A 15,717-nucleotide genomic window follows, 5' to 3' on the forward strand; every position below is an offset into this window, starting at 1 on the left:
AGCATTCACCCTTTCAAAGACTGAAGCCAAGACAGGCACAGTGGTTTTAATCCCAGAGGCAGATAGATCTCTGTGAGTTTGAGGTCATCTTAATATGCACAGCAAGTTCCAGGACAGCCTGGGCTTCATTGTGAGATCCTTTCTCAAACAAAACAACAGGAGAAATTAAAAAAAAAAAAAAATCAAGCTAAGTACTTCTAATCAAAATCATTGACAACACTGGAGGCTGAAGATGGAAACGGATCAGGTTAAGACTAATTGTTGCTCTTAGAGAGGACCCAGGTTCAGTTCCCAGCACCTACATTTTGGCTAACAACCATCCACAACTTCAGTCCCAGAGAATCTGAAGCCCTCTTCTCAACCCTGTGGGCTTGAGGCATGCACAGGGTGTGTATGCACACATACATTCAAGCCAAAAAAAAAAAAAAAAAACAAACAAACAAACAAAAAAAAAAAACACAAAGAAACAATTAAACCCTCATACCCAGAACCTAAAATAGAACACTAACAACAACAAAACCATTCACATTAGGGCAGGAGAGATGTCAGTACGTAAGAATACTTGCTGCTCTTCCATAGCCAGAGTCCACTGTCCAGTACCCAGACCAGTACTATAATCCCCTGTAACTCCAGCTCCAAGGGATCGAACCCTTCTGGTCTCCATGGTCACATGCACTCATGTCACAGACATATGCACAGAAATACATGTAAATAAAAGTAATAATGACAAAGACATTTACACTTATATATCCAAGTACTCATATATCCTTCCTATTTTAAAACATGTGTGGCATGAGACATAGCTCACTGGTTATAAGCACTTGTTTTTTTCAAAGGACTGGAGTTCAGTTTTTAGCACCCAGCCTTAACCTGCGACTCCATCTCCAGGAGAATCTGAAGTTACCTTTTGGTGCAGGTTTGGGCACCTGCACACATGCACATTTCACACACACACACACACACACACACACACACACACACACACACACACACTCACTCTTTCAAAAAAGTATTTATTAGCATATTTCTTATTAGAGTTGAAGTTAAAATAATAGTATATATCTACTATCTTTAGGATTGGTGGGAAGATACATGTTCCTTAATGATTAAAAAAATTTTTTTAATTAAACTAAAATTTCTCTGGCATTACACAGAATGCCCAGCCTACAATATACAATGTATTTACTGACAATGAGCTAAAAACAGATGGTTTTATACCTCAGCACAAAAGTCTATAAAATTCTTTGCATTTTGTTGTTTTGTTTTGAATTAGTCTCACTCGGTAGCCTACATTGGCCTCAAACTTGTAGCAATTCTCCTACCTCAGATAGGGATTTATAAGACTAAGCCATCATACTTGGCTTTCAAAACACTCAATGTGCATATTTAAGCTTGTATAATGCACTTTAAAAAACAAAGGATCTTTCATAGGTGAGTGCTTTGTCTGCATGAATGGACATGTACACACACACCCATTGCCTAGGGAGGCTAGAAAAGGGCATTGGAAGCATGACTCTGGAGTTACTGTTGTGAGCCACCATGTGGGTGCTGGGAACCAAACCAAAGTGCTCTGCAAAAACAGCAAGTTTTTTAACCAATGAGCCATCTCTCCAGCCCCACAATGCACTTCCCACAAATGTTATTTGTACTTTGTTAAAATAGGACCTTATAAAAAGGTTTGAAGGTTAAACATCTGCTTTTTCCAAAATGTTTTTGAGATGAATCACTGCATCAGCAGGGAAATCAGAATCGCACTAAACTCCAAGTCCTCCACTACGGAACATTAGCACTGATCATAAAGAAAACACTGAGGTAGGTGCCTTCCTGTTGCCAATGTACTCCCTACGGAAGGAAAACGGTCTAAGCATCTGCAGCCTTTTAAAGGGATTCCAAAAAGGCCCTGTGAATAACCCGAGTGAGCAGCTAGCACACATCAAAGCCTGTGTGGTTTAGAGAACTGTTCACTTGAAGCCAGTTAACCAACCCCCTAGGCACAAACGCTGATCTTTAAAAATCATGCACTGAGCTCTGAAGGCCCACACTTAAAGTCACAGCAGACAGAGGCAGGAAGATCTCTGAGTTTAAGGCTAGCCAGATCTACAGAGCAAGTTCCAGGACAGTCAGAACTACACAGAGAGACCCTGCCTCAAAAACACAATAATCATTCATCAAAATATTTCAGAAAGAAAAAGAATGTGATTTTCCTAAAAGCACTAGGTGGTAGTGCATACTCCTGTAAACCCAGAACCTGGGAGGCTGAGGCAAGAATTCTGATGCATTTGAAGCCAATTGGGGTTCACAGTGAGTACCAAGTGAGCCAAGAATATAGCAAGACACTGTCTCTTTTTTTTTTTTTTTTCTTTTTTCTTTTTTTCGGAGCTGGGGACTGAACCCAGGGCCTTGTGCTTGCTAGGCAAGTGCTCTACCGCTGAGCTAAATCCCCAACCCCTGACACTGTCTCTTTAAAACCAAACAAACAAACAAAACGCCCTAAAGGATAGAAAAATCTGCTTGGTCTTACCCTCTATTTGGCGAATTTTATTTTATATATCCTTCAAAGTGGCTGTCTTCTATAATTTCTAGCTATATATTTAGAGTCCCTCAGAACAATGTCAACAATTCGTTCTTAGCTCTGGAAAACCAACCATGTCCTTGTACAGCCTCCACATGCTCCACTCATGATAGCTTCTCACTGGCTTCACTTCTCCCTTGCTTCTGCCGAGGCTCAACAGTCAATAGACAAAAACACTGGACACCGCTATGATCACAATGAAGGGAAGTAAAACCATACTTAAAAACTGCTACATCTGGGGGGCAGCAAGATGGCTCAGAGGGAAAAGAAACTTGCTTGCTGCAACCTGACAGACAATCTTGGAACCCACATGGTAAAAGAGAAGCTGCCACCTGACCCCTACATGTGTACCACGGGACATGTATGCACACACAGGTGCACACCTGTGCACACACACACAACTAGTAACTTTTTAAAAGTCACTGCATTTTTAGAAAAGGAGAAACCACAGAAAACAGTGCCTACTTTTGTTCTAAATTACAGAGTTTCTCCACCAGTCAGGATTTTGCATTTACAACTAGGCAGAAAAGGTATATCTAAGCCTGTTTTCTAAGGGCAACAGATTTTACCTGTCTTCTTGACTTGTCTCTGGTTCTCAAAACAAACATGTAGCACTCAAAAAATATTCTGCCAGCTCCGAAAAAAAGAAAAGAGAAAAAGAAAAAAAAAATTCTGAAATGTGTCACAATACTTACACAAAATAATTTTTTAAATAAATGTCTTTTGCTCCATAAAGTTCAGCCTGCCCACAACAGCATTTTTTAAATGTATGCATTATGTGTGTACATATACGTGTGAGGCCAAGACAGCATTAGATGTCATCCTTCTGAGACAGAGTCTCGTACAGGTTTGGGTCTCACTCAACAAGTAGGCTAGGCTGACTGGCAAAGAGTTTCAGAGATCCTCCTGTCTTTCCACCCCAGCACTGGAATTACAAGCGCCACAGTACCTGGCTCCTTCCATAGGTACTGAGCTCAGATTCTGCTTCTCATATTTGTGAGCAAAGCACTTCACCACTGAACCACTTCCTCAATTCCCAATGAGATATTTTTCATTTACAAGTTTTTCCTTAAAAGGAACAAAAAACTTTCAGGGCCAAAGAGATGGCTCAACAGATAAAACTACAAGTCACACAGGTGTGACAATCCAAGTTCCATTCCTGGAGCCCACCTGAAAAGCTAAATCCAGTGCAGCACACTGTAATCCTACCTAGTGTTTTTAACAGCAAAATGGGAGATAGAGAGGAGAACTGCCCCAGGCTCCTGGGCCAGCTGGCCTAGTGTTCACACCACAGGAGAAAGGAGACTGCCTCAACAGGGAGGACAGCCAAGCCCAACTCCCAACAGCTGTCCTGACCTCCGCATGCACCCACAAACACATGCGCGCGCACTCTTTATAAAGGAACAAATTGCTATACTACAAAACCAAATGTTTCCTAAGTGGAGCTATACACAGTACGGAATGTAAAACTTCACTAGAGTTTTGAAACGATTAATCCTGCTCACAAGCACAGGAGGCACAGGAGGAAAGGTCAGAGTACCAGGGTCTGCAGTCTAGTCTGGTGGCTTTAGACAGTAAGTACATATACATTAACATGGGCAGACACTCGTCTTTCTGAACTTCAGTTTTTGTCTGTAAATGTAAGCATTAGGTCAATTTCTAAAGTCTCTTAAACTATGCTAGCCAGGCTTGGGCTGTAATCCCTGCACTTGGGAAGGTAAAGGCTGAAAGACCAAGATTTCAAGGCTACCTTAACCATAAGAAACTCTGTTTCAATAAAAATAAAAAAATAAAAAATAAATAAAAAAGGGGGGGCTAGGGAGATGGCTCTGTGGTAAAGAGCACTTGCTGTTCTGGTAGAGGACAGGAGTTCAATTCCCAGCACACCACTACCTGTAACTTCAACTGCAGGGAATCCCATGTCTCTGGCTCTCAGAGTCACCTGCACTCACATACATACATATATCCATGTAAGTAAAAATAAGTGTTTTTTACAAAATAAACTAGAATCCACAGAAACTTCAAGTGATAGAAAGTTCAAGTTTGGCATGATGGAGCCCAACTTGTAACCCCAGCACTAGGAGGTAGAATGGGGTACAGTGGGTATGCACCTCCCAAAATCCCAACCCTACCCTCTCAGAACCAGAGGTCCAACAGCTTGACAAGTGTACGGACACAGGGAAGCTTGGAAGGAAGGAAGGAAGGAAGGAAGGAAGGAAGGAAGGAAGGAAGGAAGGAAGGAAGGAAAGAAGGAAGGAAGGAAAGAAGGAGGGAGGGAGGGAGGGAAAGAAGGAGGGAGGGAGGGAAAAAATAAAAGAAATCTGCAACCTATACTTTTCATAAAAACCTACTAGTGGTAAATATTTAGGGGCCAAAGGAAAAAGCCTTTCTCCTGACTACTCTCCTCCAATGTTGGTTTATCAACACTCTGTTCAGGCTCTTGAGTCAGAGCTCCACGTTCTCATCCAGTGCTGCCCAGCAGCATGTCACATACAGCACCACTTAAAGCTCACTTCACTTATCACATCACTGGAAAAATACAAAACGACATGCCCCGAAGCTCAAACTTACTTTATGGCTACGTTTTTTAAAAGAGAAAAACATAACTATGCAGAATCTATCAGTGTAACATTCAAGCCAAATACTAACATGAAGGAGAGATTAAGCAACATTAGCAAAGCTTTTGGATGGCGTCCCAACGCAACTACAGATCACGGCATTAAAGCAGTTCCATTCCCAATCCTCGTCTCCTCTGGAATTACGGAATTACGCAGTGGTCTGGCTCAAGATCTCTAAGAGAGGACCAGAGCACTTTCTATACTTAAAGATATCACGGAGTGTTAGATGTTAGTACTGAACTATCTTAACACTCCAGCACTTGGGCATGAGTTTCCATTTGATAAAACTGTGACTATAAAGAGGTGTCAACACACGTGTACATATAGAAATATGTGTGTATGTATATACTTTAATAATTTGTTTTGTTTTTATTATATATGTATATATATGTGTGTGTGTATGTATATATATATCTTTTGACTGCATGTATGTCTGTGTAAGGATGGCAGATCCCCTGAAACAGGAATTACAGATAGTTGTGAGCTACCATGTGGGTGTGTACTGGAAATTGAACCCAGGCTCTCTGGAAGAACAGCCAGTGAGCTTAAGCCCTGAGCTCCAGCCCCCACTTGTTTCTTTTTTCCCTTTTTAGACACAGAGTCTCTCTACATAGCACTGACTGTCCTAGTATTCACTATGTACACCAGACTGGCTCTGAACTCCCAGAGATCTGCTTGCCTCTGCTTCCTGGGATTAAAGGAGAGGGTGTGTGTGTGTGTGTGTGTGTGTGTGTGTGTGTGTGTGTGTGTGAACATATAACATACACAAGCATGCATTCATACTGACACACAAACACATAAAGTTAAAAAGAAAAAAAAAAACCTTAGAAACTAGGCCAGAAGTGGTAGCTTACACTTCTAACCCCAGTACCTAGGAAGTAGAATCAAGAGTCAGTATTTTAAGGCTATCTCTAAATGTGAAACCCTATGTCAAGACAAAGCAATATTAAAGCCTAAAAACAGCCAGATGTGGTAGCACACACCTTTAATCCCACCACTCAGGAATCAGACTAAACAAACTTACCCATATCATAAAATTTTATACAGTCCTTTGAAAGCTTTTTTTTTTTTTAGGGACATGGAAACATGGAAAAAAATCTCAGAAATGTAAAAGAAAAAAATTCTATAAAAATTCCACCATTTCTGTCAGGCGTGGTGGTGCACACCTTTAATCCCATCACTTGGGAGGCAGAGGCAGAGGCAGAGGCAGGCAGATTTCTGTGAGTTTGAGGTCAGCCTGGTCTACAAAGAGTTTCAGGACAGCCAGGGCTACACAGAAAAAGCCTCACTGTTTGTTTACAAAAGAAAAAGTATATTTTAAGTATGTATTGCTTTCATAATTTAAGATACCATACTGCCATGTCTTTAACAAGAAAAAAAAATTCAAGCTTTTCTAAATAAAAGCAATCGTGGTATAGTCTTGCTATATCAAGTGTGATCCTTAGACCAGCTAGACTATTTTCTGGATGAGGGTCAGGAATGCAGAATCCCAGGCCCCACCCCAGACCTACCAGATTCTCCCATTTAACAACCCCCTCCCAGGACCCACCCCAGACCCACCAGATTCTCCCATTTAAAAAGCCCTCTAAACGCCTGTTTAAACTTTGAGGATCACAGTTCACCAGTCCACTAGTTTGAGAGCCACTTGAAAAGAAGAGGAGTTGGAGAAAGAGCATAATTGGTACAGTGCTTATCTTGCAAGCATGAAGACCTAATTCAACCCACCAAAATCCACATTAAAAACATCAACCCACAACAAAAACAGGTGTAATCCCAGCACTGGGGACGCAGAAATAGGCAAGTACCTGGGGCTACCTGGGATTGTGTTAAGATCGCTAGCCTAGCCTTCATGGTGGAAAATATCTGAGGAATGAATGACCCCTAGGCTGGCCTCTGGCCTCAAAGCACACAAGCACATGCATATGCAGATACAAACTGAGACATGTAAAAAAATGTTAGTACATTAAGCTATTAGACATAGTATTTTGAGATTCCTGAGTTATAAAAAGATGTGACATTATAAACCACTTCAAGATAAAAAGAATGACTAATTACTGATCCTCCATGGTGTCACTGTTAAGTCTGGAGTAAATACTCAGCTAGACAGGATTTATATACAGTATTCTCAGGGTGCCGGGTTTCACCACCAGTACCGAGGGGAGAAAAGTAAAAGGAACCAAATGCTAAAAATGTTACAGTTTACAAGTCAACAATGCAATAAATGTCTCAAAGATGATGTTCTCCATCAAATTTCTTAGAATCACTTGGGAAACAGGATATGGGGATGGAGGAACGAACTCTAGATACTTCTAGAGAGGGTATTCATTTGGAGTAATGAGGACTTCTACATTTTGCTCTATACATTTTATGATTCATCAGCTGTATTTTTCTTTTTTTCAAAAAAGTGCTACAGATCCATACAGCTGTTCAAAACAGATCTAAAGAAGAAAGGAGTTCTGAGAATGGCACCTGGGTGCCTATAACCCTAACATTTGAGAAGCTAAACAGGAGGACTACTCAAAGTGTGAGGCCAGCCTGGGCTACATAGCAAGGTCCTATCCCTAAAACAAAACAAAAACAAAAAATTTACAAAAATGCGGACCCCATCCTATTCAGTACAGCAGCAGAGAATTAGCCTTGTATAAAGTTGCCTTCCACACAGACCAAAGCTGGAGGGAAAGGAGCAAGTCAGCAGTAAGTTAAGGTCCCCTGTCATCAGACTCCTCTAAACACTTACCCACCAGTCATTCCAAAAGATATAGGGAAAAAAGACTGAGAGTCACTACTGAGTCCCTGTGTCACCAGTGCTATCACATCCTGTCCCCACACCTCCACCCCATCCTGGTGGACCCCAAGACTTTGGAGCATGCTGAGTGTGAGCACACTGCCCCTGAGCCCGTCACTGTGCATTCTGATGGCTATGTATATGTAGTGCCACCACTGCTCTCAGCAGGGCCTGCATCCCGGGGGACATGATACAAATGTCATTAGAACCCTTTCCCCCTTTGGAAGCTGCTGTGGACAGGAACATTGTGGGGGACAGCTTGAGGCTGCCTTCCAGTGCTCCTAGCTGACTACTCCCACCTATTTCCTTCCAGCACAAAATGTGCTAATCAGGAAAACACTTCACAATGACTTGCTTGTTACAATCCCCCTCCTAACAAACCTAATGGACATGAGAATTAACAACTTCTTTAGAAACTGTGATTAAAATTTAGGCTCTGTTTTCAAACTAAAACTCAACCTGCTTTTCTTTGAATGTTCCAGGTTAATCATTAAGGAAATAATTTTTTCACAGTTTATGTTTGAATACAACATGAGTCCTAAGGGGCAAGACTCAGGGACCAATGTGATCATGATTTATCAGTTTATTGTATGTACACTACCAGTTAACCACATACTAAAAGCAAATTTTTCTACAGTAACAGCCATCAAAAAGTTTAGCCTTGATTTAATCCTACTTTAAAATATTTTTTATCTTGTGTGTACAAATGTTTTGCCTGCATGATTACCTGTGTGCAGAGTGTATGCTTGGTGCCATGGTGGCCAGAAAAGGACATCAGACCCCATGAAAGTGGAGTTAAAGACATGTGTGCAATCAAGCCCTGTCCTGTGGCCGAGCAGCCAGTGCTCTTAATCACTGAACCATCTCCGCAGTCCCTTAATCCCACTTCTAGCCTTTCAAACTTAAACACCGGTCACGCAATATTTAATTGCCTCAAATCTCACACATAATGGAGTTAATGAAGACGTTTATATCCTCTGGGGGAGTCCTAAACAATACAGAAAAGAGCACATTTTCCAGGCATGGTGGCAAACACCTAAAACCCCAGCACTTGAAAGACAAAGACATGAGGATCAGAAGGTTCAAGGCTAAGCTGAGCTACAAAATGTAAGCCTCTCTCAAAAACAAAACAACAACAACCAAAAAAAAAAGTAAAAAAAAATAAAGGTACAAGTGATATGCTGAGAATGGTGGCGCACACCTTTTCTCCCAGAACTCGGGAGGGCAGAGGCAGTAAGCTCTGAGTTTAAGGCCAGCCTGGTATAGAAATCAAGTTCTAGGACAGCCAGCATTACATAGAGAAACCCCGTCTTGAGAAAAAATCAAAGTCAAATGGTAAAAAGGTGGGTTGTATACACCTACGATCCTAGTACCGGGAGAGGGGTGAGGGGCAGGAAGTGGTTTGAGGCAAAAGATCACTTGGATTTCATGCAGCATGGCAGCATGGAGTCCCTGTCTCATCTCTTCTCCTTAGCCTGGGAATGGCAAATGCCAACACTAATTAAGTATAATGGGAAAATAACGTGTACACTCATCCATGTTCACCACACAAAGTAACCAATACACATAATTTGAAGAACCACTACCTCTAACTTAAAAATAGCTACCAGAAGCTAGGCATAGCAGCACATGTCTGCAATGCCAGCACTTGGGAGGCTCAGGTAAGAGGACTGTAAGTTCAAGGCCAGCCTGAACAACAGTGAGTTCCAGAGTTCCGTTCCAGCTAACGCTATATGATGAGGCTGTCTTGTAGAGAAGTAGCTAACACTTATTTTATTGAATAGTACTAGTTAAACATTACCTTAATACCAACTGAGAGAATACAGCTTCACACTGAACAAATGAGAGCCAGATTGAGAACTGGTCTCTCTCTAAACACAATCATGATTCTCCTAGAAATGCGTCTTTAGCTTATTTTGCTGTTTGAACATTAGCATGTACCTACACAAGCCTATACGACATAGCTAGTCATGAGGCTCGCTCTTGATTAAGTAAGAGCTCTGTAAATACGGCATCTACAGGGCTGCTTCCAGCCTAACAGGTCACACAGTGTTAACTTTCACTAGAAGGAACACAGATACTGAAATAGTATAGTCGAGTAAATGTGATACATAAACCAGCAACAGTCATTTGTCATCACTACTAAGTACCATGCAATGTAGTGATTGCATGTGTCATAACGCCATGTGACTGGCCTCTTACAGAGGGGTTTGTCTCAGCACCAATATGGCAGCGGTATGTTGTCCTAGGAAATTAAATAAGTGCTCTGACCATCTTGTGAGACCAGCATCATCTATGTGGGCTGTGAGGGACAAATATCCATTTTAGCACCACTGTAAATGGCTTCTGCGATTGAGAATTTGTTGTATATCTGAGAAGGAAGTGAACAGAAGAACTTATGAAGCCTTAGGAAGTAGGTTAACCCTGGATTCCAAGTCAGGAGATTATTTAACCTCTCACCCTAACTACCTTCACCTATAAAACAAAGATGATACCAATAAAGAGTTATGGCAAGAAATAAACTTATTGTGGCTAAAATAAATTCTTCCACAATAAAACAAAATAAGTAAATCTGCTGACTAATGAATTCCCACCCACAGGCCTTTTGCTTTCAGCTTTCTTTTGGGTCATACAAGTAACTTAATTTAGCAAAAACCTATACAGTACCTACTACTGTGAGGATCCCCTGACTGAACAGTGTAACAACAGACAATTAGCTTACATGGCTTATAGCTGCTTTCCTTGTGGAGTTTACAAGCTTCAGAGATTGCCTGGCATGATGGCCTATGTATGGCTACAATCCTGGCCATCAGGAGACTAAGGCAGGGGAATCACACAAAATTGGAGGCCAATCTAGTATACAAACAAAAATACCCATGGTGGGAAAAACAACAAAAGGCCAGGTGTGGTGGTATGCATTTATTTCAAACATTAGGCAAACAGACACAGGCAGATTTATGTGAGTCCAGGTCAGTGAGACCTCATCTAAAAAAGAAAATAGCAGGGATACCCAAACCTCAGACGTTAAGAACAAATATGTCTTGTGTTTAAACCAAAGACAAGATCCCAGGTCACTCGAGACAAAACCACTTCAGGAGTCACTTATCAGTCCCAAGCTCCTGGGGCATGTGAGCCTTGCACCTGCCTGGAACCTAGCAGGCAAATCAAATGGAAGGAGCTAAGGGAGAGAGGAGGAAGGAAGGGCCATAGGTCCAATGAAAATACTGAAGACATTTTACTTCCAAAATATACTAATTTACCCAACGATCTTTTGGGATTGGGGAGCAGGTAGAGCTGAGGAAAGATGACGTAAAGAAAGGAAATCACTGGGGTTGAGGATTTAGCTCAGTGGTAGAGCGCTTGCCTAGCAAGCACAAGGCCCTGGGTTCGGTCCTCAGCTCTGAAAACAAAACAAAACAAGAAAGGAAATCACTTTTTCTTCACTTTTATTATTTAGTGTGCACACGTGTGCCCATGTGTATGCCATGCTCAGAGGACAACATGCAGGACTTGGGTCTCCTTCCACTTTGTTCATCCTGAGGCTTAAACTAAGGTCTTCAGACTAACTCTGCAAGGATCTTTACCTGATAAGCCGTCTCACTGCCCCCAAATCATCCTCTTTTGAAAATACTTCTTTTAATCTCAAAAAATGAAAGCTATGTATGTATGGTGATGCCTGTCTGCAATGTGGGAGGACTGCTTTTAGTTCAAGCAAGGCCAGGCTGGTTCTACGGCAGCCTGTGCTACAGTGCTAGCTAAATCCTACCAGTTCACAGGCAGAAAATTATGGCCTGCAAGACTGCATATTCTCCACAAAATCTTCAAGCTAAGAATAGTTTTTAAGTTTTAAAACCTCAAAACAACAACAAATGATATGGGATTAAGCATGCTAACCAGCAATACCAAAATATTTACTCTCTCCCTTTACCGGAAGTGTCCGCCAACCCCAGCTATACTTTACAATGGTATTTTACATCTCTCTAAATTAAATATCTTGGCGATTTAAAATGTACAGGTTAAAGCCATTTGAAACTTCTTCCCATCCTCTCTTCTCTGCCTAGACTGAAGTACTAGCCAATTTCTATACACAGAACTAATTCTGCAGCGCTTACTACAATAGCATGATAAAACAAGGGACGGCTGACAACCAAAAAAAGAAAAAAGAAAACAACTGCTCGTATCTATTTTTATTTAAGGGGTGCTCTAACACAAGCATTTTCCCCCAACAAGTTGAAGTCTCACATGGCTGAACAAGCGGGGCCTATGTTGAGCAACACCCACAGCTTAGATCAGCTGCAGACATCCAAAACCGGGGGAAGCAAGCACACCAGCAGGCCCCAGGGATAGCTTGGTGAGCAGCAGGCTGGAAAAACACACACCTAACCTTCTCAAGAACTAAACAGGGATGAAGTGATGACTCAGGAATCACTAAAGAATTCCACACATCAGACAGATGCACTGTGCAGCTGGAGAGATAGCTTGGCAGTTAAGAGCAATGGCTGCTCTTAGCAGAAGACCTGAGTTCAGTTCCCAGAACCTGCATGGGGAAGTTCACAGCAGTCTGTCACTCCAGTTCCAGGAGAATCAGACTCCTTCTGGCCTCACAGACAGGAGGCATACATGAGATGCATATACATAATACACACAGGGGAAACATGCTAAAGAAGACTGGGATTGGGGCAGTAAGTGGAAACAGTATGTTGGGACTCACTTGATGAAAATTATGAACCGACTGCCACAAGTTGTCCTTTGATGGCCACACAAGGGCTATCCCATGCATACAAAATCCACACACATACACACAGAATAATATATATTATTTTTTTAAAGACCTTAAAAAATAAAGTAAAAAGAAACCCCCAAACTCCAAGGGCAAAGGAGACAGTGCAACTCAGCAAGTACTAGGTATTAAGTAACAATCCGGAAGGAAGCGTTGAGAAAATCTGGAAGTCTGAAGTGGTACAAACCTGCAGGCCTGAGTTGAGAAAAGCCTGAGCTTTCATTTCAGCACAATTAGTGAAGTGTTAGAGGGCACACTGCTGAAAGCATCTTCAGAGACAAGCACTAAAGAATAATAAAACATCCTTCCTTCCTTCCTTCCTAGACTAGAATGGTAAAACTAGAAGCCTGCTGTCCTTGAAACGACCAAAACTCTGAGACATAAATGACTGACCATCCCTAGAAAAACTCAAATCTTAATACTCAAGTGATAAGAGCATTAAATAAGATCAAGTAAGGGAGGGTTTATTTGGACTGCCAGGTAGAATGACTAGCTATAATCTTTCATTGTCAGAAACAGTTTTTTTTTTCAATTTATTTTATTTTATTTATATGAGAACACTGTAGCTGTCTTCAGACACACCAGAAGAGGGGATCGGATCCCATTACAGATGGTTGTGAGCCACCATGTGGTTGCTAGGAATTGAACTCAGGACCTCTGGAAGAATAGTCAGTGCTCTTAACCACTGAGTCATCTCTCCAGCCCAGCAGAAACAGTTTTAAAGCTCATTAGTTTACGGAAGTCACTAATTAGGGTTATTTCAATACAATGAACCCACTCACACATCCTATATGGGAAACTAACTAGAAATGAAACTAATTTTTCTCTACCAGGAGTCCCCAACAGTTAAGCTCCCAAAATGTAAACCTATAAACTACAGATTGTAAAGACATTCAATATTTTTGTAAAGATGTCAACACATGGACCTAGGCAGCACTTGACAGGCTGAGGCGGAGGACTGCTGTGAGTTCCAGACTGGCCTGAGATATAGTTAGTGAAAGCTTGTCTCAAGAGACAAACAGGGATGAATGTTGAGTGGAAAGTTTTGTGGGTGGTTGGTGTCCCTATCACTCCACCCAGGGTCCTGCCTGTCCACAAGAGGCAGCATCCCCAGGTTCCATAGCGCCTAAGTACCAGAGTCGGGGGATACCTAGGGGGACAACCACCCGCTCAGAGAAGAAGGGGAGGGGGTATTGGGGGAGGGATGACCGGGAGGAGGGCAGTGGTGTTCCAGATGTAAAGTGAATAAGTAAACAAACAAACAAAAACTAACAAAGATTCGGTCCCCAGCTCCGAAAAAAAAATAATAATAATAACAAAGATTCACTCCCTGGCATCTCCAGACAGCCTTATTTAAACGAGGCCTGGAAAGATTGTGCAGTGATTAAGAGCACTTGTTCTTGCAGAAGACACAGGTTCAATTCCAGCACCCACATGGTGGCTCACAACCATCCCTAACTCCAGTTCCAGGGGATCCAACACCTTGGATTCCAGGGCACTGCACACATGTGATGCACAGTCATACATGCACACAAAATATCCAAAGTAATAAAATAAAATTTTTAAAAAGGAAAAATAAACAAGATTTATCAGCATATTTTATAGTGGTTTTATAATTTCCAGTAAGGTCAATTCCACAACACCAATATAATCAGCAAACTTATGCCATTAATTGCAATATCAATTGGGACCAGGGAGGGAGGCTCCCATAATTCAAATTACTTAATGTAAGGGGAAAAAAATCAGCCCTGGAAAAGTGGCTCTGAAACCACCGGTATGCAGTGCAAGAGTGTTAATTCTCACACAGGACTTATTAAGCATTTATACAGCAGTTACACTGGCCAAGTGCTAATAATTTTATTGGCTGCTTCTAGTCCAAAACAACCCATAGAGAACTTTACAGAAGAGGAACCTAGGCCCAGCCAGAGAGGAACCAAAGAAAACCATATTTACCCCGGAGGAAATAACACCATTCCCTTACATGCCAGGGCCTCCTAATCACATTTATCTTCAGTAGGAATGTTGAAAAATTAATAACTATGGTAAGAGTCAAGGAAATAGAGCATTGACTTCCAACAAATGTTAAGAGATTTGTGTTTGGGGTTGGGGATTTAGCTCAGTGGTAGAGCGCTTGCCTAGGAAGCGCAAGGCCCTGGGTTCGGTCCCCAGCTCCAAAAAAAAGAACCAAAAAAAAAAAACAAAACAAAAAAAAAAAAAAGAGAGATTTGTGTTCACTTTTAAGTACTGGGGCCAAGTACAGGACTACGTTATACGGGCACAACTATAAGGAAGTGTAAGATTCTCCTGAATGACAGACTTAAAGGGCTAACCATAAGCAACCCCACCCCCGCACCTGATTTTATAATGGCCATCAAAGGGGTCCTGAATAATAAGCAGGTAGGTCCGTTACAAAAATCAAACACTACAGCCCAGCGAAAAGCACCAAGTGCAAGGAGGAAGTTCTATAGAAGTCAGACTGTAATTCAGCACGCTCAGTCAGTCCACCACCTTTCCAAAGATAATGGTTCTAACCAGACCTTGTGGTTTAACCAGTGCCTACCTCAGCAGCAGCAATGGATTACATCCAACACTTTGCAAGACAAAAACTTAAGCCATCCTTAGCGGTGAAGGGAAGTTCCTTCCCTGCCCCCATTTAAACCCACCTCTTTTCTTTGATCTGTGTGCTACATCTTAATGAGAAAAAAACTATAAGCTCACCCAGACCGCAGTCAGCCCGGCCGCCTCCTGACCCCAAGTCCCTCACCCAGGGCGACTCCTCGTCCAACCCGGAGCCCTAGCCGGCAGATCCAACACACATCCCTCAGGCCCACCTCCCCGGGCCCACTCGGCGACCCACATCCCCAGGCTCCGCACCCCCATCGCACTTCCGCCCGGGTGGCGCGGTGACCAGCCCTCCCCCAGCCCCCACCCCATCTTTGTCTGGCTCCCCCACACCTCAACG

The 15,717-nt window shown here is 42.1% G+C and overlaps 1 protein-coding gene across 4 annotated transcripts in view; it reads right to left on the bottom strand.

Moving 5' to 3' along the window:
- The window catches only part of Cbl (Cbl proto-oncogene), an 83,476-nt gene that overhangs the window by 67,377 nt on the left and 382 nt on the right, over positions 1 to 15,717 (bottom strand). For 2 of the 4 annotated variants that reach the window (XM_087563306.1, XM_087563305.1), the window contains exon 1: positions 15,474 to 15,638. The gene's annotated coding sequence lies outside the window, so the exon portion shown is untranslated. 4 annotated transcript variants of the gene reach the window in all.

The sequence above is a fragment of the Rattus norvegicus genome, chromosome 8 (genome assembly GCF_021556685.1).
Source record: "Rattus norvegicus strain SHRSP/BbbUtx chromosome 8, alternate assembly SHRSP_T2T, whole genome shotgun sequence".
In the NCBI taxonomy this organism is placed as follows: Eukaryota; Metazoa; Chordata; class Mammalia; order Rodentia; family Muridae; genus Rattus; species Rattus norvegicus.